This window comes from Balaenoptera borealis (genome assembly GCF_965194805.1).
Source record: "Balaenoptera borealis genome assembly, chromosome: 9".
NCBI lineage: Eukaryota > Metazoa > Chordata > Mammalia > Artiodactyla > Balaenopteridae > Balaenoptera > Balaenoptera borealis.
This window is the reverse complement of record NC_138873.1, coordinates 39,737,394-39,759,935: the sequence shown is the minus strand read 5'-3', so window position 1 is coordinate 39,759,935 and position 22,542 is coordinate 39,737,394. Positions and strand designations below refer to the sequence as shown.

At 36.0% G+C, this 22,542-nt stretch overlaps 1 long non-coding RNA gene across 5 annotated transcripts in view; it reads right to left on the bottom strand.

Moving 5' to 3' along the window:
- The window catches only part of LOC309635282, a 290,386-nt gene that overhangs the window by 241,630 nt on the left and 26,214 nt on the right, over positions 1-22,542 (bottom strand). For all 5 annotated transcript variants that reach the window (XR_014248715.1, XR_014248716.1, XR_014248717.1 and 2 more), the window contains exons 2-3: positions 15,481-15,672; positions 1,958-2,096 (exon numbers count right to left, since the gene is read on the bottom strand). This is a non-coding gene — a long non-coding RNA (uncharacterized lncRNA). The remainder of the gene's footprint in view (positions 1-1,957; positions 2,097-15,480; positions 15,673-22,542) is intronic.

The following is a 22,542-nucleotide window of genomic DNA, read 5'->3' as shown; positions in this document are numbered from 1 at the left end:
GTTAAAATACACTTATTCAGAAGACATTATTCAGAATATAAGCTTTCCTACTGTTTAATTTTTGTCCATGTATTTGCTGCCCTTTATTATTTGCTCTTTATATTCATTAAGACCTTTAGGATCTTGGAATTCAACTTAAAGAGTTCAATTCAACTTAAGGAAAATCTACTGATACTCTCTGCTCCAGGTATGCTCACAATTTTTATATTGTCTTCTCCCCAACTTAAAAATGAGTATTCTCCGATTTAAACATACAACCTATCTTGTAGCTTTTTATCTGTATATAATATTGTACCTTGTATGACTTCATTGTAAAGTCTATGGGTAAGGGACAAGTCTTTCCCATTTTTGTGTGCCACCTAATGCCCAACACTTAATAAGCATTAGTTGGATTAGTAATGAGTTCACCTCAGAAGTTCACGCACTAAATTTTATATCTTTTAGTAAAAGAAGAAGACCTCAGGCATATTTACTTTTGTCTTATCCAGATTCTTAAACATATTGTTATATGATTTCTCAACCTACAAAACAGCAGTGCAGTGAAATAAAAGCACTCTCTCTCCTGGACTATGAAGGAAAAAATGACTTAAGTTAATAGGCATAAGAACAAAAAATCATCAAAAACAGCCTGAACTTTTAAAAGCACATTAGTATTAGTCTACTTAGAATATTCAGTGTAGGACAAACAAGCATTAGTAATTTCTAACTGTTTCCCTGTATTCAAGCCCAATATGAGAATCACTATTCATAACCATGACAGTATGGCATTAGGGCTAAGCGCAGGAATTTGGCAGTCCAAAAGCTTAGATTCAAACTCTGACTCCTTCTTTTAATGACTACATGGCTTTGGGGATATTGTTTTTCCTATCTGAGCTTTGATTTCCTCATATTTAAGAAGAGAATAATAATTCCTATGGCTCTTAGGACATAGTAAAACTCAATTAATGCTCGTTATTACTATGCTCTTAGTCTTCATTAAAATTACTTTAGATACCTTTATTTTCTGAAAAGTATGGGCAACATTTTAGAAAGATTTCCACCTAAAATGAATCAAAGGAAAAAGAACAGGAAGTGGGAGAGGAAACATATTTATGTAACACCTATGATTTTTAAGCAGCTGTTGTGTTCCAGTCACTACAATAGAAATTAGATATAAATTTCCTCATTAAAAACAACATTATCATAGGTATTTTTATCTTCCTTTTATATGTGAGGAAACTAAGGCTCAGAGATAATCCCATCTATTTTTTCAATGATTCAGGTAACATTTATTGAGATTCTACTACATATCTACAAAATACTACCATAAGAAGCAGAGCCTATGGACCTGGATCCTCTTCTACCCACCATAATTTATTTCAAAACCTCATTTAAGTGAAATTAGTTATTTTCTATGCAAAGTAAGTGATTCTTTTTTATATAAATAATTATCGAATATAAATTGTAATGTGATAAATTGATGTACTCATAGTTACTAAAACGTGGTCAATAAATGTTCAAAGGATATCTACATATGAAAATAACATGAGAAAGGGAAAAGATAAAGAGTATAAAATAAACCTAAACCCTTCAAATACAAGTATTTTAATAAGCAGATCAAATCACAGAAACACTCTCTAAAGGTGTCCAAATTATTCTGTTAAGCAATGATGTTATGACATTAAATATTTCCTGAAATAGTACATATTTTAGGAACCTCAAAATCTCTGTCATTATCCAATAATTTTCTTTGTCATATCTTCCTGATAGGATTTAACTGCATAAATATATCAATAGCACTTTTTTTTCCCCAGGGAAAGAGTGGTTCGCCTCCTTCCCTTGTCCTTCCTAGAAGTTCCGGGTATTTTGCTATTTGTTACCATCTTTAAATTTGGCAACTTTGAAATCATGTAGGCAAAGGACTAGATCTCAATGTCACTTTAATGAGACATTTAATAAATATGATTTATTGGCTTACTTGCATGGACTCTCAAAGCTGTGGTTACTTTTCAGCTCTTGAAGGTTGCTTTGATTGGGCTGAATGTTTCATATGTGATTCAAGTGGTTTCTTCCTCTAATTCTCACTGAGGGAGCAGTTTCCTGGCTTCAGCACTCTCCTGGCAGAAAATGATGGATTCAAAAAACAGATATTGGGTCCAAGCATTTTAAACTTTTATCCATATTCATTACTTCATCATCCCATATCCAAACCATCACTGACAATGTGGCAGAAACCACACCACCTTAGGCGTTAAGAATCCCAGGGTTTGATACTGGCCCTGACATTCCTCAGTTTTATGACCTTGGCTAAGGCATTTAACCACTGGGTCTCTCAGTTTCTTCATCTGTCATTTAGGTTGTAATGTATCTCCCTTGTAAAGATAAGGCAAATAAAATTGTCATGTTTATGCAAAAAGTTTTCAATTTTTGAAGTACATGATTATGCTGGTATAAATCAAAGACTAACCCTAAAAAATGGTATCCAGTTGTACCCAACCCTGTCTTGTCTAAATAGTTCTCTCATTCTCTCACCAAATCCTCCTCATTGTACCTCAACAAGCACAAGCTTATAGTCACAATTCTCTTCACTGGAGTTTACAGTCCAAACTAACGTTCAGTGCTCTCTCTCAGCATTACCCAGTTATCGTTTTGTTAAAAATAGTATTTGTTTAGTTTAGAGTTTATAAAGCTCTATATTATTAACTTGATTCATACAACAACCCAGTAAGCTACCTATGGAAAAGGTTATCTTTTTATTGTGGCTGTTGCATTGTAGTTGATGTCTCACTTCCTTTTGCAAACATTTGAAGTAATAGAAGTTCTAAGCCACATTTTGCAGATAAGAAAACTAAGACTCAGAGAGGTTAATTGGAAAAAGAAGAAATAGAAAATTAGTTGTAAATCCATGGGTAAATCCAGATCTCTTGACTATATATTCCAAGTTTTTCCTACTAGGTGATTATCTCTTCTCTTTGCAATGGTTCTTATAGATGTTAACCTTATCTGTATCTACTTGTTCTACATTTAGCCAGCAGTTTAGTTGCTAAACTACATCTTTTAAAAATTATAAACATTTATTTTCCTAGTCCCAAAGAAACACAAAATGATATGATATAATAGTAAGATGAGATGGAGCAAAGAGACAACATTTTAAATTAAGTTCACAAATGCAACCAATTTAAGCATTCCCCACAAAATTATAAATAATAAGATATTGAACTGGGAATTAAGCTGTTTCTAACACATCTTGATACATTATTTTGTTGGAAGTACTTTAGTTCATAGACTATCAATTATGACATTGTTCAACTCTAGCTCAAAACATAACTCAAAACCAAATACAAATTTTGTCTATATTACTGTGTCATTGCTCCTCTGTATTTTTTTACTATTATTATTCCTGTTCACATGTAATCTGATCTCAAGGATTCAAATGTTCATAATATTTCAAAAACACAATCTTCTTTGAAAATAAATAGGCCAGATTTCTAAAAAAAAATGTGTATTGAGCTATGCAGTAATGATTAAATGCCAGAAAAGTAGCATGTATATTTCAAGACAGTACAAAAAACCAGTTAAACATGAGGGAAAATAAATCCCTATCCTAATTTTCCCCTCACTTGTACCTGGGTGAATATAATTCAGGTTCAAGCATCAAATCAGCTAAGGAGTAAATAAAATTACATCCAAAAAACCCCAATTTTAATATTTAATAAAATGTTAGAAAGATTGAACACCTTAGCACTTCCCTTAAATGTAAACCCTTACAAACATGAAAATAATAAAAATAAATCATAACATTCAAGTAAATTACAAATGGCATTTAATGTTATCACTAATAATAGATGCAATAATTTACATTGTACAAAACATTATACTTTTCACAATTTTCTCATATCAATTCATTGTTTACTGCCTACAATTTCTGGTCCTCAAATCTTGTTGACATTGATAATCCCCAATAGGTATCAAAAACCTTAACTGTAACACTCATTCCTACAAAGAAGTCCAGATCAAAGAATCCAGATTTTTTTGGAAAAAACTTCCAAAAGGAAATAATGGATATGACATCTGGACAAAATGAAAAGACACATCTTCCTTTGCTGTTTCATGCAGAAAATGAAAAGAGTTTGTCTCATTATTTTCTGTTTTCATCTCATTTTTTTGACATACTTCTGGCATATTATATCCTGTTCTCTCCTCACAATTTCCACAATGAAATGAAAAAATTGAAGAGCCCAGCATTTCCGGATGTAATAAATTACCACCGTGAGAAAGTTGGGTGATTGTTCACCTATTGTCCTTGAATTTGATATTTTTTCCTTTTTCTATCTGCATGTCCTTCAAAACCCACTACATTTCCCTACACCTGCTAAGGTCTCTTAGTAGGACAAATAGTAGGTGAGTCAAACAAAGACCAAAACTCTAAATCCACTGATAATTGAAATGCAGGTGGAGGGGTTTTTTTCCACATTTTAAAAAGGACAAAAATATTACTGCCAAATAGACATTTTGCTAATAAAGAAACTGGCTCAGAAAAGAAGTAAATTATAAAGATATTATATCATTGGGTAGAAAATTATACGGAAAGTCAGATCTCACTAAGTGTGGTTATTTTGTGGTTCTGCTGTAATGGAACAAGACAAAATGACCTTCAATTGAGTTTCCATTTAACATTTAATTTCTTATTACTAAGGCATTGGATCTGTATATAGGAAAATTTAGAGCTAGAAAATAAAGAACTTGATCAGTATCCAGATACAGATACTGATTTGGATTATCCACATTAATCCAAATGCGGATAAGTAAGGGAAAGCAGAAAAACTGTTTAATTACATGACCATTAAACACTTGGGAGGGTCAAAATTATACCATGAAAAAGAATCAATCCTAATTCTTCACAATTTAAAATTTTATATCATTCATTCCACTTTAAATATTGAAGCACACCTCCTTGTAATTTATGATTTATACTAAAATTGTTTTTTTCCTTTACAGAGAAAAGAAAGCGATCTTTTATTTAATAAGACCTTGAATCAGGAAAGGGCCAACTCGTTGTGCTAGTTCTTATTCTTTGGACAAGAATATTGCTGTATAGAGTCAAATAATGATTTGGTCCTTGGAAGAGACTTTTTTGATATTACCAAGTTCCCTATTCAAAATGGAAACTTTGAAGTCAAGTCTAAACCCGGAGATCCATTTTGGTGGAGAAGAGTTTGACAAATCAAAGGTCAATCATTTGGTTTCCAAGTTCAAGCTCAAGAACCCAAAGAATGTCAGGAAGAACAAGAAGACTAGCTTTACCTCTTGGTACACCTTGGATGTCATACTTACTTAATGTTCTCTGATATTGGGGCTGATGGTGACATAATAACTACTAGATTAGGCATAAAATATCAATCCCCTCCACCCCCCAACACACACAAATATATACTACTAACTCAGTTAACTAGCCTAATGCCTTAATTCAGATTTATGAATGTAAGAAGGCATTAAACACAGGTAAGAACTTGTTGACAAACTTGAATTCACAGACACACAAATTAACTTTTTACATTAATGCTAATAGCATTTTTTAAATGTATGCTGCTTAGATAAGTATAGAAAAAATGACAATATTAAAATAATTTGTAACAAAGAAGATATTAAACACATGGTTTAAGAGTCTGAGAAATACAAAGCAGGGAGTTCAAGGTCTCTTCTTAGAAACTGACATAAATCTTTCCACGAAAAAATTCATGTTAGAGATGAGAAAGTACTAAGTTACGATCAATAATAAAGACAAAAAAAGCACTATTATCCAATTGGCTGGCTAGGAATCAGACTGCTGTTCAGGAAGATGAAAGTGCTAACAGAAAGAAACAGAAGATGTCTGTAATCCCATCATGACTATGCCAGAAGAAAGCAGAGGCAAGCTAGATGATGACCTGTAGCTTGTCATGGGTGAACTCCACCTGGAAGTGTCAGTTCCAGACCCAAGAACAAATAGGATGGCTAAGGAGACCAGAAATACATACTCTATTAAGCCTGTCACAAAATTTGAAGGACCTACATTTGTAGCAAAGTCGGTTTAGTGGTAGTTTAAGAATCTCATTTGAGATACCATTTCTAAGTATTCTGAATTCTTGAATATAAGTTTTATCAGCACCCTAGATTAGCGGAAAATACAATTCATGTCCTTTAAAATAAAGACTTATTTGAAACTGGCACCATTAAACACTTCATGACAGACATTGCTTATTTTTAAAGGGCTTTTGTTTAGGTTCAGTCTTCTAATGACAGAGGTAATGAATTTTTTTTATCCCATAGACTACCCTGTTGCCCAGAATCCCGAAAGAAACACAAAGCATGCTTTGGCTAAGTTTGGGGATCTCTAACATTGTGAAAATTGGGGTGTTTCCTAGGGAGAAGGATAAGCAGCATTACATAAGTAGATGTACCAAATTTTCTTCTTAGCAACAAATTTGTGCAAGCAAAAAAATGTATTCAGCTTCAGTTACTCTGATGAATGCTATAGAGACCCTTGGAAGCCTAGAAAAATCTTTTAGCCACTTAGGGATGCTAATTTACAAGGGACAGAAAAGCAATATGCTAATTTTTGTAAACAGCTATTCTTTGAACAAACATTCTGAAATACTACGAAAGGACAAGAAGAGAGAGTACATCTCCATTATTCTCAGAGACACAAAATAGCCTGATCCTAATATTCTAATTAAGTGGGGTTTTATAGAATTTTTCTTCATGAACAGGACTGAGATTTTTCAAAATGCTTGTTTGGACATAAAGTCCTTGTGCCTCTTCAGTCTGAAAGAGATTTAAATGTTTCTGTCTCCAAGGTAGTGTTTTCTCCCTTCTAAAAATATTTTTGTTGGCCTACTTTAATTGGGCTCTTTAGGGAAAAAAAATTAGATATCCCTTTTTTTACAAACTCTCACCAGTTCAGAAATTTTACTGACAGCATTTCTGACATACGTCGCTTCTACCTCTGTCTGACATTTCCAATAAGAGGGAATTCATTACCTAAAAAATGGGTCATTCAATTTTTTAGCAGCTCTAATTGCTCTAAAGTTATTCCTTACATTGACTTTTAAATCTCCCTTTCTTAATATTTCCACCCATTAGTCTTAGTTTTCTACTTAAATATAACAAAATTAATTCTTTCTCCTATGCAGCAGTCCTCTCAATATTTAAAGACAATTATTATAATATCCTTTTCCAGGAAAAATTGCTCCAGTTTTTCCAGTTTTTTCTCTTTTCAACTTATATCATGTTTATTGCATATAACATTTTTAAATTGAAGTATAGTTGATTTACAATGTTGTGTTAGATTCAGGTATACAGCAAAGTAATTTATTTATATATATATATATATATATATATATATATATAAACATTTTTTTTTCCGCTGCGTTGGGTCTTCATTGCTGCTCACGGGCTTTCTCTAGTTGCCGCGAGCCAGGGCTACTCTTCATCGTGGTGCGCGGGCTTCTCATTGCGGTGGCTTCTCTTGTTGCAGAGCACAGGCTCTAGGCGTGTGGGTTTCAATAGTTGCAGCACGTGGGCTCAGTAGTTGTGGTTCACGGGCTTAGTTGCTCCACGGCATGGGGGATTTTCCCGGACCAGGGATGGAACCCGTGTCCCCTGCATTTGCAGGCAGATTCTTAACCGCTGCGACACCAGGGAAGTACATATATATAACTTTTTAATATTCTTTTCCATTATGGTTTATTACAGGATATTGAATATAGTTCTTTGTGCTATACAGTAGGACCTTTGTTGTTTATCTCTTTTATATATAGTAGTGTATATCTGTTAATCCCAATCTCCTAATTTATCTCTCCCTGCACTTACCCTTTGGTAACTGTAAGTTTGTTTTCTATGTCTGTCAGTCTATTTCTGTTTTGTGAATAAGGTCATTTGTATCACTGTTTTAGATTCCACTTTTAAGTGATATAATTTATCTTTCTCTGTCTGAGTTACTTCATTCAATATGATAATCTCTAGGTCCATCCATGTTACTACAAATGGCATTCATTCTTTTTTATGACTGAGTAATATTCTATTGTGTATACATACCACATCTTCTTTATCCATTCATCTGTCAATGGACACTTAGGTTGCTTCCATGTCTTGGCTATTGTAAATAGTGCTGCTATGAACGTTGTGGTGCATGTATCTTTTCAAATTAGAGTTTTTGTCTTTTCCAGATATATGCCCAGGAGTGGCATTGTTGGATAATATGGTAGCTCTATTTTTAGTTTTTAAAGGAACCTCCATACTGTTCTCCATAGTGGCTGCACCAATTTACATCTCACCAAAAATGTAGGAGGGTTCCCTTTATCTTTCCATCTGTTTGTGTTGTCCTCAATTTCTCTCGTCAGCATCTTAGGGTTTTCGGAGTATAGGCCTTTTACTTCCTTAAGTAGGTTTATTCCTACGTATTTTATTCTTTTTGATGTGATGTTAAATGCGATTGTTTTCTTAATTTCTCTTTCTGATATTTCATTGTTAGTGTATAGAAATGCAACAAATTTCTATATATTAATTTTGTATCCTGCAACTTTACTGAATTCATTGATGAGCTCTAGTAGTTTTCTGGTGTGCATATATCATTTTAAAATTTGTGATTATTTACACACTTCTTTCATCCCTCAGGAAAATATATATATTTCTGAAATGTTGTTTAACTCCTTTTTGTATGATTACCAGAATTTCTTTGCACATACTGATCATAAGCTTATTATGGTATGTCATGGCTAGGCCTGTATTGAAACCTTGAGTAGCAGGCTCCGTGGTGGAGCACTGAGTGTGAACAACAAAATAGTGTAGGTTGTAAACCTGTATTGCAGCAAGAAAGATAACCCAGATGCAAACATTAGGATGAAATAACTTGAAGTGAACTGAAAGAGTACCCTCTCAGATAAAAAAATGATAAAGAAGAATAAAAGACAGGAATCACCCATGGTTATGGATCCTCTATCCACACTGACTGCTACGACCCCTGAACTGACAGCATGCTCTCTTAGGTATAAGTGAGTCTGTGAGGGGTATACTTTCTCATGCTGTCTTGTTCTTGATATCTGGTTTATATTTCATGTAGTTTATTTCTTGATTCTATAGAAAAATAAGGCAAAAGCAACCTTGACTGAGACTGACATCCTTGGATCAGACTCTGTTGTTTGGCCTTGCTCTCTGTCCCATTAATATTGGGGGGCAAGCTCTAGTTCCATTTGAAAATTAATTAATGTAATTCACCATACCCACAGATTACTGCAAGACTGTAGGATACAAGATCTACATACAAAAATCAATTGCATTTCTATATACTAGCAATGAAAAATTAGAAATTAAACATTTTAAAAACTGGTGTCATTTATAATAGCACCACACATATGAATAATTGGGTGTAAATATAATAAAATATATGAAATATTCATATGCTGAAAACTGCAGAACACTGATTAAAGAAAGCAAAGAAGACTTAAATAAATGGAGAGATATCATTTTCTTTCTACCTGAAGAACTTTTTAAAATATGTTTTTAGTGTGGTTCTTCTGGTGTTGGATTCTTCCAGCTCTTATATGTGTGTAAAAAATACTTTACTTTCTTTTTCGAAAGATATTTTTATTTGGTATAGTATTCTAGTTTTAGAGTTTTTTCCTAGTATTTTAAAGATGTTCTACTGTCTTCTTACATACTTTTTGAAGAAAAATTTGCTATGACTCTTGACTTTGTTCTAAGACATTTGTACATATGTCTTTTTTCACTGGATCCTTTAAAGATTTTTCTAGCAGATTATTATTATTTTAATTGCTGTATGCCTTGTTATTTTTTTTTCATGTTTCTGTGCTTGAGATTTGTTGAGCTTCTTGTATCTGTGGGTTTATAGTTTTCTTAAAATTTGGAAAATTTTCAGCCATTATTTCCTCAATTTTTTCTTCCTGTCTCCTACTCTCTCTCTCTTCTCCTTTGGGGACTCCAATTACACATATAGTCGTTCTCTTGAAATTGTTTCATAAATCACTGATGTTCTGTGCATTTTTTTGCTTTTTATCTCCAGAAAGTTCATATTGCTGTGTATTCAAATTCAATATTTTCTTGATCTTTTCTTCTTCAAAATCCAGTCAAGTATTCATCCCATCCAGTGTATTTTTCATTTCAGACATTGCAGTTTTTGTTTGGGGGAGTTTGTTTGTATTTTTTAAAGCTTTTATGTCTCTGCAAAACATTTTGAACATATAAAATATATACAGTTATAATTTTGATGTCCTTGTCTACTAATTCTAGCATCTGTTTAAATTCTAGGTATATTTTAATTGATTGTTTTTCTACTTATTATGGGTCATATTGTCCATCTTTTCTGAAAGTCAAATAATTTTTATTAGATGCCAGACACTATGAATTTTACCTTATTGGGCACTAGATATTTTTCTTTTACTATAAATATTCTTGAATTTTGTTCTGAAATGCAGCTAAGTTTTTTAGAAACAGATCCCATTATGTCTTGTTTTTAAGCTTTGTTAGGCAGAACCAGAGCAACCTTTAGGCTAATTATTTCCTACTAATGAACCAAGACTCTCTTAGGTGCTCTACCTAAAGCCCCATGTATCATAAGCTTTTCCAGTCTGACTGGTAGGAACAGGCACTATTCCAGTTCTTGTATGAATCTTAGACATTGCTCTGTCTAATCCTTTTGGATTGTCCTAGATAATCTCCTTACATGAATGAGCTGATAAGTAATCAGCTGAATACTAGAGGGTGACTCTGCTTATCTTAGAAGTTCTCTTTCTGTGTAGCTCTCTCCTCTCCAACACTCTGTCCTGTGAACTCTAACTGCCTTCATCTCCCCAGATGGTCAGCTCCATCTCATCTGCTTAAGGAGTCTGCTGGGCTCTGCCTGGATTCTTCCTCCCTACACAAGGGCTTGGACTCACTGTCAAGAAATTCACTTGGAGAACGGTAGGCCTCACCTCATTTGTTTCCAGTGTCTCAAGAATCACTGTCCTAGATTGCCAACAAACACATGAAAAGATGCTCAACATCACTAATCATTAGAGAAAGGCAAATCAAAACTACAATGAGATATCACCTCACACCAGTCAGAATGGCCATCATCGAAAAATCTACAAACAATAAATGCTGGAGAGGGTGTGGAGAAAAGGGAACCCTCTTGCACTGTTAATGAGAATGTAAATTGATACAGCCACTATGGAGAACAGTATGGAGGTTCCTTAAAAAACTAAAAATAGAACTACCATACACCCAGCAATCCCACTACTGGACATATACCCTGAGAAAACCATAATTCAAAAAGAGTCATGTACCACAATGTTCATTGCAGCACTACTTACAATAGCCAGGACATGGAAGTAACCTAAACGCCCACTGACAGATGAATAGATAAAGAAGATGTGACACATATATACAATGGAATATTACTCAGCCATAAAAAGAAACAAAATTGAGTTATTTGTAGTGAGGTGGATGGACCTAGAGACTGTCATACAGAGTGAAGTAAGTCAGAAAGAGAAAAATAAATACCGTATGCTAACACATATATATGGAATTTAAAAAAAAAAAAAAAAGGTTCTGAAGGACCTAGGGGCAGGACAGGAATAAAGACGCAGACTTAGAGAATAGACTTGAGGACACAAGGATTGGGAAGGGTAAGCTGGAATGAAGTGAGAGAGTGACATGGACTAATATACACTACCAAATGTAAAATAGATAGCTAATGGGAAGCAGCCGCATAGCACAGGGAGAACAGCTCCGTGCTTTGTGTCCACCTAGAGAGGTGGGATAGGGAGGGTGGGAGGGAGATGCAAGAGGGAGGAGATATGGGGATATATGTATATGTATAGTTGATTCACTTTGTTATAAAGCAGAAACTAACACACCATTGTAAAGCAATTATACTCCAATAAAGATGTTAAAAAAAAAAAAAAGAATCACTGTCCTTTATTGCCTGATATACAATGCCTTTAAAACTATTACCTCATGCATTTTGTTCGTGATCTGGTTGAGTCAGGTGTGATGGTAAATCTAGTTACTGTAACTCCATCTTTTCCAGAAGTGAAGTCTCAAAGGAACTATTGAAATGGCTTCATAACTGGTTTCTCTACTTCTAGGTTTGTTCTTCTAATTTTATGGTGAGTTTCCTACTTTAAATCTTTTGCTAACTCCAAATTGTCACATCAACAGTGCCCAAATTCTGTCTTTAGACAATGGTCAACTCTGTGGTGAAGTTCTCACCAGAAAAAAAGAGAAAAATAAGAATAGTGTATCAAGTTTTACAAACCATTTATTGTGAAATATAACATCAAGAATCTTCAGGATGTATAAAAACAATTATACAGTTCAGTAAATTATCACTAAGTAACAATCCATTTAACATCACCAAATTAAGAAATAGAAAATTTCCAGCTCTCCAGAAACCCTACACAGGTCCCTTCCAAGCCACATATATATATAGGTACTGTGTTTTATCTTGCTTATTTTTTTCAATAACTGCTTATAGTTAGCCAAAGTTAACAATACATTGAGATATGGTGGACTGCAGTTGGAACCTCACTGAAATGAGGCAATCAGTGTGACTTTCCTAAGGAAGTTCTGTTTAAATTGAGTCATAAAGAATAAGTAGGAGGTATCCATTCAAGGAGGAAAGGAAGAGAGGTAACTTGAGAAAAAATGTGTTTTTTCCAGGCAGAAGTAACTTTTGGCTAATCTAAACTACCAACACACACACACACACACACACACACACACACACACACACACCTGTGAATGAGAAGGGGATAAGACTACCGAAGACAGGTATTAAAATCATCATAAAATTGTATAAAATGTCATTGGTATTAAACTTGAAAATTTCAATAAGATTAATATTTTTCTAGGAAAAAATGAATTATTATTGAAAAAGAAGAAATCAAATACCTAGTTAAACTGTTAATCATTAAAGGATTTTTAAAGTAATAAAAGAATTATTTAACTATCCTGGTTTTAACAATTTCATGGGTGCTTTCTTTCATATTAACAAGGAACAGATAATATTTCTTCTATAGAATATGTTGAAGCATAGAAAAAGGTAGAAGACTGCAGTTCATTTTATGAAGCTTTTAAAGATAACCCCAAAATCTATTGATTAGTCTCATCTATAAATATCAGTAAAAATACTAGGAAAAAATTATCTAACATCAAATTAAAGGGAGCATGATCAGGAAGAGTTTAGTCTAGAAATAAAAGTATAGTAGCAAATATATTAATAAATTAAGTATATCAATAGATAAAATATAAAATTGATCATTTTATGTAATACTAAATATTGATTTATTAAACAAATATTTTTTGAGTACCCATTCTGTTCCAGGCACTGTTTAAGTTCTGGAAATATAGGATAAGCAATACAACAGCCATACCACCATGGAATTTATATTATAGTGACAGAAAAATATATTAAATATTTCAAAAAAAGAATAAATAATATAATTTCAGGTAATACTAAGGTGTTAGATCACCTTATGAAGGAAGGAAATGTGTCATTTAGAAAGAAACAGCTGTTTTAGAAGGCAAGTGGGGAAAAACTGCTCAGATAAGTTTGGATGATGCAGAGAAGAGTTTGCTAAGACAATATTTGAAAGAAGAACTTTGAAGGCAGAGAAATAACAAATATAAAGTCCCCAAGGTGAGAATAAGGATGGTATGTCTTGGGGGCAGTAAGAAAGCCAGTGTTGGTAGATAAGAGTTGGGTAGGAAGAAAATGGTAAGAGATGTAGCCAGAGAAGAAGACAGAGGCCAGATCTCAAAGAAACTTTCTTGCTAGAATTTTATTTTAAGTGTTAACAGATGCCAATTGGAGAGTTGTAAGCAGAAGTGATGTAACCTGATTTCCATTTTTAAAAAGGCACTCTGCTATGTGGGGAACATATTATAAGCCACAAGAATAGAAGAACAGTTAGGAGAATATCGTCAGACTAGTCTAGCCCAGGGAGAAAAATGTTAAGGAGTGGTTCAGTTGGAGATATATTTTGAAAATATGGGGACAGATTTGCTGAATGGAGTAGGTGTGATAAATCATAACAATGGGGCATTTCAGGGAAGAGAAGATGTGAAGAAAGGGGCAGAAGAGATTAAGATTTGAACTATGTTGCTTTGGACACATAGGCTAGACACTCGTAATAGGATTAGTTGTTGCTACATCCTCAGAAGTGGCAACATAGATCTGAAGCAGTAGACACTGTTGTTGCCTAATTCCAGCCAGCGGAAAGGGAAGACAGTGGAATGCAAACCACTTCCTTATAATAACATGATCCAGAAGTTGAAGACATCACTTCTGCTCCCATCACACTAGACAAAGCTTACTTACACCTCACATGGCCTCTAGGAGGACAGCCATATGCTCAGCTTCATCTTAGGGGAGTCTATTATTAAAAGGAAGAAGAGGAGAAGGCATAACAGTGAAAAATGAACTGTCTCTAACAGGCTGGCATGACACTCAAGCAGGATGCCAAATAGGTATTTGAGACATAAGTCTAAAAATGGGGTTTCTGTAACTTAATAAATAATATTTATGTAAAAATGAGAGCTAGCATACCTATAATAACATAGTAGAGAATTTCTTTTAAAATCACAACTAACACATGGTTATTGACTATTATTTAACATGTTTCTGGGTTGCTAAATAGTAAGTCAACTGATAGCACTAACAAGAATTAATAAGAGCGCTGTAATGTGACCAATTTCAGAAATATGCAAAATAGATAAATTTCATATATATACATATATGTGAGTAATTACATTTATAATAGCAATAAAATATGTGGGTCATTGTACAAACTTTAGAAAATACAGTAAATTAAGAAATAGAAACTAAAGATCACCTAACATTACTCTGCAGAGGTGTCCACTATTAATATCTTGCTGTGTTTCCATGTAAATATCTACAGATTGGTTTTTTCTTATAAATCATGCTTATATTGCATATATTTTTTTTAACATGTTTACTCTACCTAACTTGAGATTACGATTTTCCTATGCTTTTACATTGTTGGGTTTTTTAAACATAATTTTTATTATGGCATAATAGTTTACATATGGTAAAGAATTGAATGAAATTTGGGAGTTTCACCACTAAAAATGCTGACATTTCTTTTTTCAAGAGGAAGAAATGATTCTCCAAGCAACAAGGATATTTTCTACATTCCAAAAGCTATTGAATATATGACATTAATAGACATTCTAATTCCTACCTCTTTAAAATCTCTGGTGTTAGAAAAAGACAACTGACAATATAATGACAGTAATATTAAGAAGTATCTGGGTTCTTTATTTTTCTGAGTTACCAGCAAATCCCAAGCTGCCCTGATATATTGCCTTGAGACATCACCATTACGAGAAATAATCCTCCACATGTTTATGAGCCTTAATTTGCAGATTTTTTTACCTGTAGTCACAAGAAATTGCTTCCCTAAAGCACTTGTCAGGGATGGACTGAAGGATATATACCTTTTAGAAGTGATGAGAGATGCTTCTAGCAGTACTTTCCAAATCACCACCTAAGGATTCCATATGATTCCAAGAAGGCTTCGAGGGCTCTTGTGATGTGAGTCTTGTCTCTGTGCAGCCTCCTCTCCCCCAACAACAGCAGGGTTCATAGATATTGAAGAATAAAGAAAAGGAACTAAAGGAAGTGACAATCTGGAAGGAAATAGGAAATTTAAATCAGTTTTGAATGTACAAAGCCTGGAAGGCCAAAACCTGGAAAAGAGTAGAAACTCATCGGGTGTTCAACTCTGAGCTTCTATATTCTCATCTGCAAAAGAATGAACCAGTAATAATTGAGCTCTACCTCTATGTCAAGCCCTTTAAATGCATAATTTAACTTAAACGTCACAATTGTCTATGGTAGGGATTGTCATCCTAATTCTGTAAAGGAGGGGTCTGAAATTCAAAGCAGTTAGAAATCAGGTCTCAGGTGATGCAACTAGTAAATGCCCCAGGCAGGATTCCCCACCCACCTCTCTATGATCCCCAAAAACAAGCTCCTCTCATTTGTCACAATAAATGTACTTTCCCCACTGATTGTTGTGAATACTAAAAGCTTAGGATGAAAGAAGATTATAGTCATCTGTTAATGGAAAATCCATATTGAGTTAAATTTGGCAAAGACCTAGAAACGGGTATTATTTAAATGTGTACTATAAATGGCACAGTTAAAGAGTATAGTGAGAAAGGGGGAAAGCTGATGATATAACTGAAGATTTTTTCACTCCATTATATTATATATAGGAAATCTATATATTTTCATATTTTTAAAATTTGTCACTTTAATAAATTCTTTTATTAGTTTTAATAATTAGAAGCCAGTTCATAAAGGGCCTTGGGTACCAGAGTTAGGAATTTTGTTTTTATTTATCTATCTTGGGGTCCCACAAAAAGAATTTTGAGCACAGTGGTAACAGCACAAGATTTGCATTCTGAAAGACTACTCTTCAAAGATTTATTTTGTGAGTAGAATGGTCTATCAGTAAAGAAAGTCTATGTTATGTTGCAGTCAAAAATCTAAAATTCTCGGGCTTCCCTGGTGGCACAGTGGTTGAGAATCTGCCTGCCAATGCAGGGGACACGGGTTCAAGCCCTGGTCTGGGAAGATCCCACATGCCGCGGAGCAACTGGGCCCGTGAGCCACAATTACTGAGCCTGCACGTCTGGAGCCTGTGCTCCGCAACAAGAGAGGCCGCGACAGTGAGAGGCCCGCGCACCACGATGAAGAGTGGCCCCCGCTTGCCACAACTAGAGAAAGCCCTCGCACAGAAACGAAGACCCAACACAGCCATAAATAAATAAATAAATAAAATTTTAAAAAAAAATCTAAAATTCTCAGTGGCTTGAAACAACTAGAATTTATTTCTTGGTTTGTCTCAGGTTTAGGGTGGAGACAAGGGTGCTATTCCATTTCACCCTCATTCAAGGACGCTGGCTGGCAGAGCCTTCACACGTGAGCATCACCGGCAATAATAGCAAAAGAGGGTAGGGGACAAGTGACTTGAGCCCTTGTCCTGATAGGTTCCCAATAAGAAGTGACACATGTCACATCTCACATTTCACACAGGGACAAAACAGTGCAGCTTTACCTTGTGCTGGAAGGAAGAGAATTGAAAATACTGCTGAAGAGCACAAATATTTATCACTAATAACTTTTCTAAAAAAATGAGACTAGACATAAGAAGACCAGTCTACCAACTGATGAAATTCAACATGAAAGAGACAATGAGGACTTGAGTCAGGAAAGTGGCTGAGGGTAGAGAAAGAATAATGCAGGTCAAAGCAGTAACTACAGGACGTGGACATATCTTGGATACAGATGGGGAAAAACAAAACACAAAGTGCAAAGATCACCTATGCGCCTAAAGTCTTGATAAAGTTTTGAGTTTTTTTCCAAAGTAGAAAGTGCTTTTAACTAACTTCCCAATGGGTTTAACCTGTTTTTTAAAAGGTACTCAGGAGGAGCTTCAAGATGGCAGAAGAGTAAGACGTGGAAATCACCTTCCAACCCACAAATACGTCAGAAATACATCTACATGTGGAACAACTCCTACAGAACACCTACTGAATGCTGGCAGAAGAACTCAGACCTCCCAAAAGGCAAAAAACTCCCCCACGTACCTGGGTAGGGCAAAAGAAAAAAGAAAAAACAGAGACAAAAGCATAGGGACAGGACCTGCGCCAGTGGGAGGGAGCTGTAAAGGAGGAAAGGTTTCCACACACTAGGAAGCCCCTTCACGGGTGGAGACTGCAGGTGGCAGAGGGGGGAAGCTTCGGAGCCACGGAGGAGAGCACAGCCACAGGGGTGCGGAGGGCAAAGCGGAGAGATTCCCGCATGGAGGCTCGGCGCCGAGCAGCACTCACCAGCCCGAGAGGTTTGCCTGCTCACCTGCCGGGGCGGGCGGGGGCTGGGAGCTGAGGCCCGGGCTTCGGTCGGATCCCAGGGAGAGGACTGGGGTTGGCGGCGTGAACACAGCCTGGAGGGGCTAGTGTGCCACAACTAGCCAGGAGGGAGTCCGGGAAAATGTCTGGAGCTGCTGAAGAGGCAAGAGACTTTTTCTTGCCTCTTTGTTTCCTGGTGCGTGAGGAGAGGGGATTAAGAGCGCCGCTTAAAGGAGCTCCAGACACGGGTGCGAGCCGCGGCCATCAGTGCGGACCCCAGAGACGGGCGTGAGACGCTAAGGCTGCTGCTGCCGCCACCAAGAAGCCTGTGTGCAAGCACAGGTCACTCTCCACACCGCCCCTCCTGGGAGCCGGTGCAGCCCGCCACTGCCAGGGTCCCGTGATCCAGGGACAACTTACCCGGGAAAACACACGGCGCGCCTCAGGCTGGTGCAACGTCACGCCAGCCTCTGCCACCGCAGGCTCGCCCCGCCTCCTCCGTACCCCTCCCTCCCCGCGGCCTGAGTGAGCCAGAGCCCCCGAAGCAGCTGCTTCTTTAACCCCATCCTGTCTGAGCCAAGAACAGATGCCCTCAGGCGACCTACACACAGAGGCGAGGCCACATCCAAAGCTGAACCGCTGTGCGAACAAAGAAGAGAAAGGGAAATCTCTTCCAGCTGCCTCAGGAGCAGCGGATTAAATCTCCACAATCAGCTTGATGTACCTGCATCTGTGGAATACCTGAATACACAACAAATCATCCCAAACTGTGGCGGTGGACTTTGGGAAAACCAATATATATATATTTTTTTCCCTTTTTCACTTTTTGTGAGTGTGTATGTGTATGATTCTGTGTGTGATTTTGTTTGTGTACCTTTGCTTTTACCATTTGTACTAGGGTTCTGTCTGTCCATTTTTTTTTTTTTTTTTAGTATAGTTTTTAGCACTTGTTATCACTGGTGGATTTGTTTTTTGGTTTGGTTGCTCTTCTTTCTTTCTTCCTTTCTTTTTTATTACTTTTTAATTTTTTTTATTTTTAATAATTATTTTTTATTTTAATAACTTTATTTTATCTTTTCTTTCTTTCTTTCTTTCTTTCTCCCTTTTATTCTGAGCCATGTGGATGACAGGGTCTTGGTGCTCTGGCCAGGCGTCAGGCCTGTGCCTGTGAGGTGGAAGAGCTGAGTTCAGGACACTGGTCCAACAGATACCTCCCAACTCCACGTAATATCAAATGGCAAAAGCTCTCCCAGAGATCTCCATCTCAACACCAAGACCCAGCTCCACTCAGCAACTAGCAAGCTACACTGCTGGACACCCTATGCCGAACAACTAGCAAGACAGGAACACAACCACACCCATTAACAGAGAGACTGCCTAAAATCATAAAAAGGTCACAGACACCCCAAAGCACACCACCAGACGCGGATCTGCCCACCAGAAACACAAGATCCAGCCTCATCCACCAGAACACAGGCACTAGTCCCCTCAACGAGAAAGCCTACACAACCCACTGAACCAACGTTAGCCACTGGGGGCAGACACCAAAAACAATGGGAACTATGAACCTGCAGCCTGTGAAAAGGAGACCCCCAAACACAGTAAGTTAAGCAAAATGAGAAGACAAAGAAACACACAGAAGATGAAGGAGCAAGGTAAAAACCCACCAGACCAAATAAATGAAGAGGAAACAGGCAGTCTACCTGAAAAATAATTCAGAATAATGACAGTAAAGATGACCCAAAATCTTGGAAGTAGAATGGAGAAAGTACAAAAAACTTGTAACAAGAACCTAGAAAAACTAAAGAGCAAACAAACAATGATGAACAACACACTAAATGAAATTTAAAATTCTCTACAAGGAATCAATAGCAGAATAACTGAGGTAGAAGAATGGATAAGTGACCTGGAAGATAAAATAGTGGAAATAACTACTGCAGAGCAGAATAAAGAAAAAAGAATGAAAAGAATTGAGGACAGTCTCAGGGACCTCTGGGACAACATTAAATGCACCAACATTTGAATTATAGGGGTCCCAGAAGAAGAAAAGAAAAAGAAAGGGACTGAGAAAATATTTGAAGAAATTATAGTTGAAAACCTCCCTAATATGAGAAAGGAAATAGTTAATCAAGTCCAGGAAGCACAGAGAGTCCCATAAAGGATAAATCCAAGGAGAAACACACCAAGACACATATTAATCAAACTATCAAAAATTAAATACAAAGAAAAAATATTAAAAGCAGCAAGGGAAAAACAACAAATAACATACAAGGGTATCCCCATAAGGTTAACAACTGATCTTTCAGCAGAAACTCTGCAAGCCAGAAGGAAGTGGCAGGACACAGTTAAAGTGATGAAAGGGAAAAACCTACAACCAAGATAACTCTACCAGCAAGGATCTCACTCAGGTTTGACGGAGAAATTAAAAACTTTACAGACAAGCAAAAGCTAAGAGAATTCAGCACCACCAAACCAGCTTTACATCAAATGCTAAAGAAACTTCTCTAGGCAGGAAACACAAGACAAGGAAAAGACCAACAATAATTAACCCAAAACAATTAAGAAAATGGGAATAGGAACATACTCATTGATAATTACCTTAAATGTAAATGGATTAAATGCTCCAACCAAAAGACATAGACTGGCTGAATGGATACAAAACCAAGACCCATATATATGCTGTCTACAAGAGACCCACTTCAGACCTAGGGACACATACAGACTGAAAGTGAGGGGATGGAAAAAGATATTCCATGCAAATGGAAATCAAAAGAAAACTGGAGTAGCAATTCTCATATGAGACAAAAGAGACTTTAAAACAAAGACTATTACAAGAGACAAAGAAGGACACTACATAATGATCAAGGGATGAATCCAAGAAGAAGATTTAACAATTGTAAATATTTATGCACCCAACATAGGAGTACCTCAATATATAAGGCAGATGCTAACAGCCATAAAAGGAGAAATCAACAGTAACACAATCATAGTAGGGGACTTTAACACTCCACTTTCATCAATGGACAGATCATCCAAAATGAAAGTAAATAAGGAAACACAAGCTTTAAATGACGCATTAAACAAGATGGACTTAATTGATACTTATAGAACATTCCATCCAAAAACAACAGAATACACTTTCTTCTCAAGTGCTCATGGAATCTTCTCCAGTATACATCATATCTTGGGTCACAAATCAAGCCTTGGTAAACTTAAGAAAATTGAAATCGTATCAAGAATCCTTTCTGACCACAAAGCTATGAGACTAGATATCAATTACAGGAAAAAGTCTGTAAAAAATAAGAACACATGGAAGCTAAACAATACACTACTTAATAACCAAGAGCTCACTGAAGAAATCAAAGAGGAAATAAAAAAATAGCTAAGAACAAATGACAATGAAAACACGCAACCCAAAACCTATGGGATGCAGCAAAAGCAGTTCTAAGGGGGAAGGTTATAGCAACACAATCTTACCTCGAGAAACAAGAAACATCTCAAATAAACAACCTAACCTTACACCTAAAGCAATTAGAGAAAGAAGAACAAAGAAACCCCAAAGTTAGCAGAAGGAAAGAAATCATAAAGATCAGATCAGAAATAAATGAAAAAGAAATGAAGGAAACGATAGCAAAGATCAATAAAACTAAAAGTTGGTTCTTTGAGAAGATAAACAAAATTTATAAACCATTAGCCAGACTCATCAAGAAAATAAGGGAGAAGACTCAAATCAATAGAATTAGAAATGAAAAAGGAGAAGTAACAACTGACACCACAGAAATATAAAGCATCATGAGAGATTACTACAAGCAACTATATTCCAACAAAATGGACAACCTGGAAGAAATGGACAAATTCTTAGAAAAGCACAACCTTCCGAGACTGAACCAGGAAGAATTAGAAAATATAAACAGACCAATCACAAGCACTGAAATTGAGACTGTGATTAAAAATCTTCCACAAACAAAAGCCCTGTACCAGATGGCTTCACAGACAAATTCTAGCAAACATTTAGAGAAGACCTAACACCTGTCCTTCTCAAACTCTTCCAAAATATAGCAGATGGAGGAACACTCCCAAACTCATTCTACAAGGCCACCATCACCCTGATACCAAAACCAGACAGAGAGGTCACAAAGGAAGAAAACTACAGGCCAATATCACTGATGAACATAGATGCAAAAATTCTCAACAAAATTCTAGCAAACAGGATCCAACAGCACATTAAAAGGATCATATACCATGATCAAGTGTGTTTATCCCAGGATACAAGGATTCTTCAATATACGCAAATCAATCAGTGTGATAAACCATATTAACAAATTGAAGGAGAAAAACCATATGATCATCACAATAGATGCAGGAAAAACTTCTGACAAAATTCACACCCATTTATGATAAAAACCCTCCAGATAGTAGGCATAGAGGGAACTTACCTCAACATAATAAAGGCCATATATGACAAACCCACATCCAACATCGTCCTCAATGGTGAAAAACTGAAACCATTTCCACTAAGATCAGGAACAAGACAAGGTTGCCCACTCTCACCACTATTATTCAACATTGTTTTGGAAGTTTTAGCCACAGCAATCAGAGAAGAAAAAGAAATAAAAGGAATCTAAATCGGAAAAGAAGAGT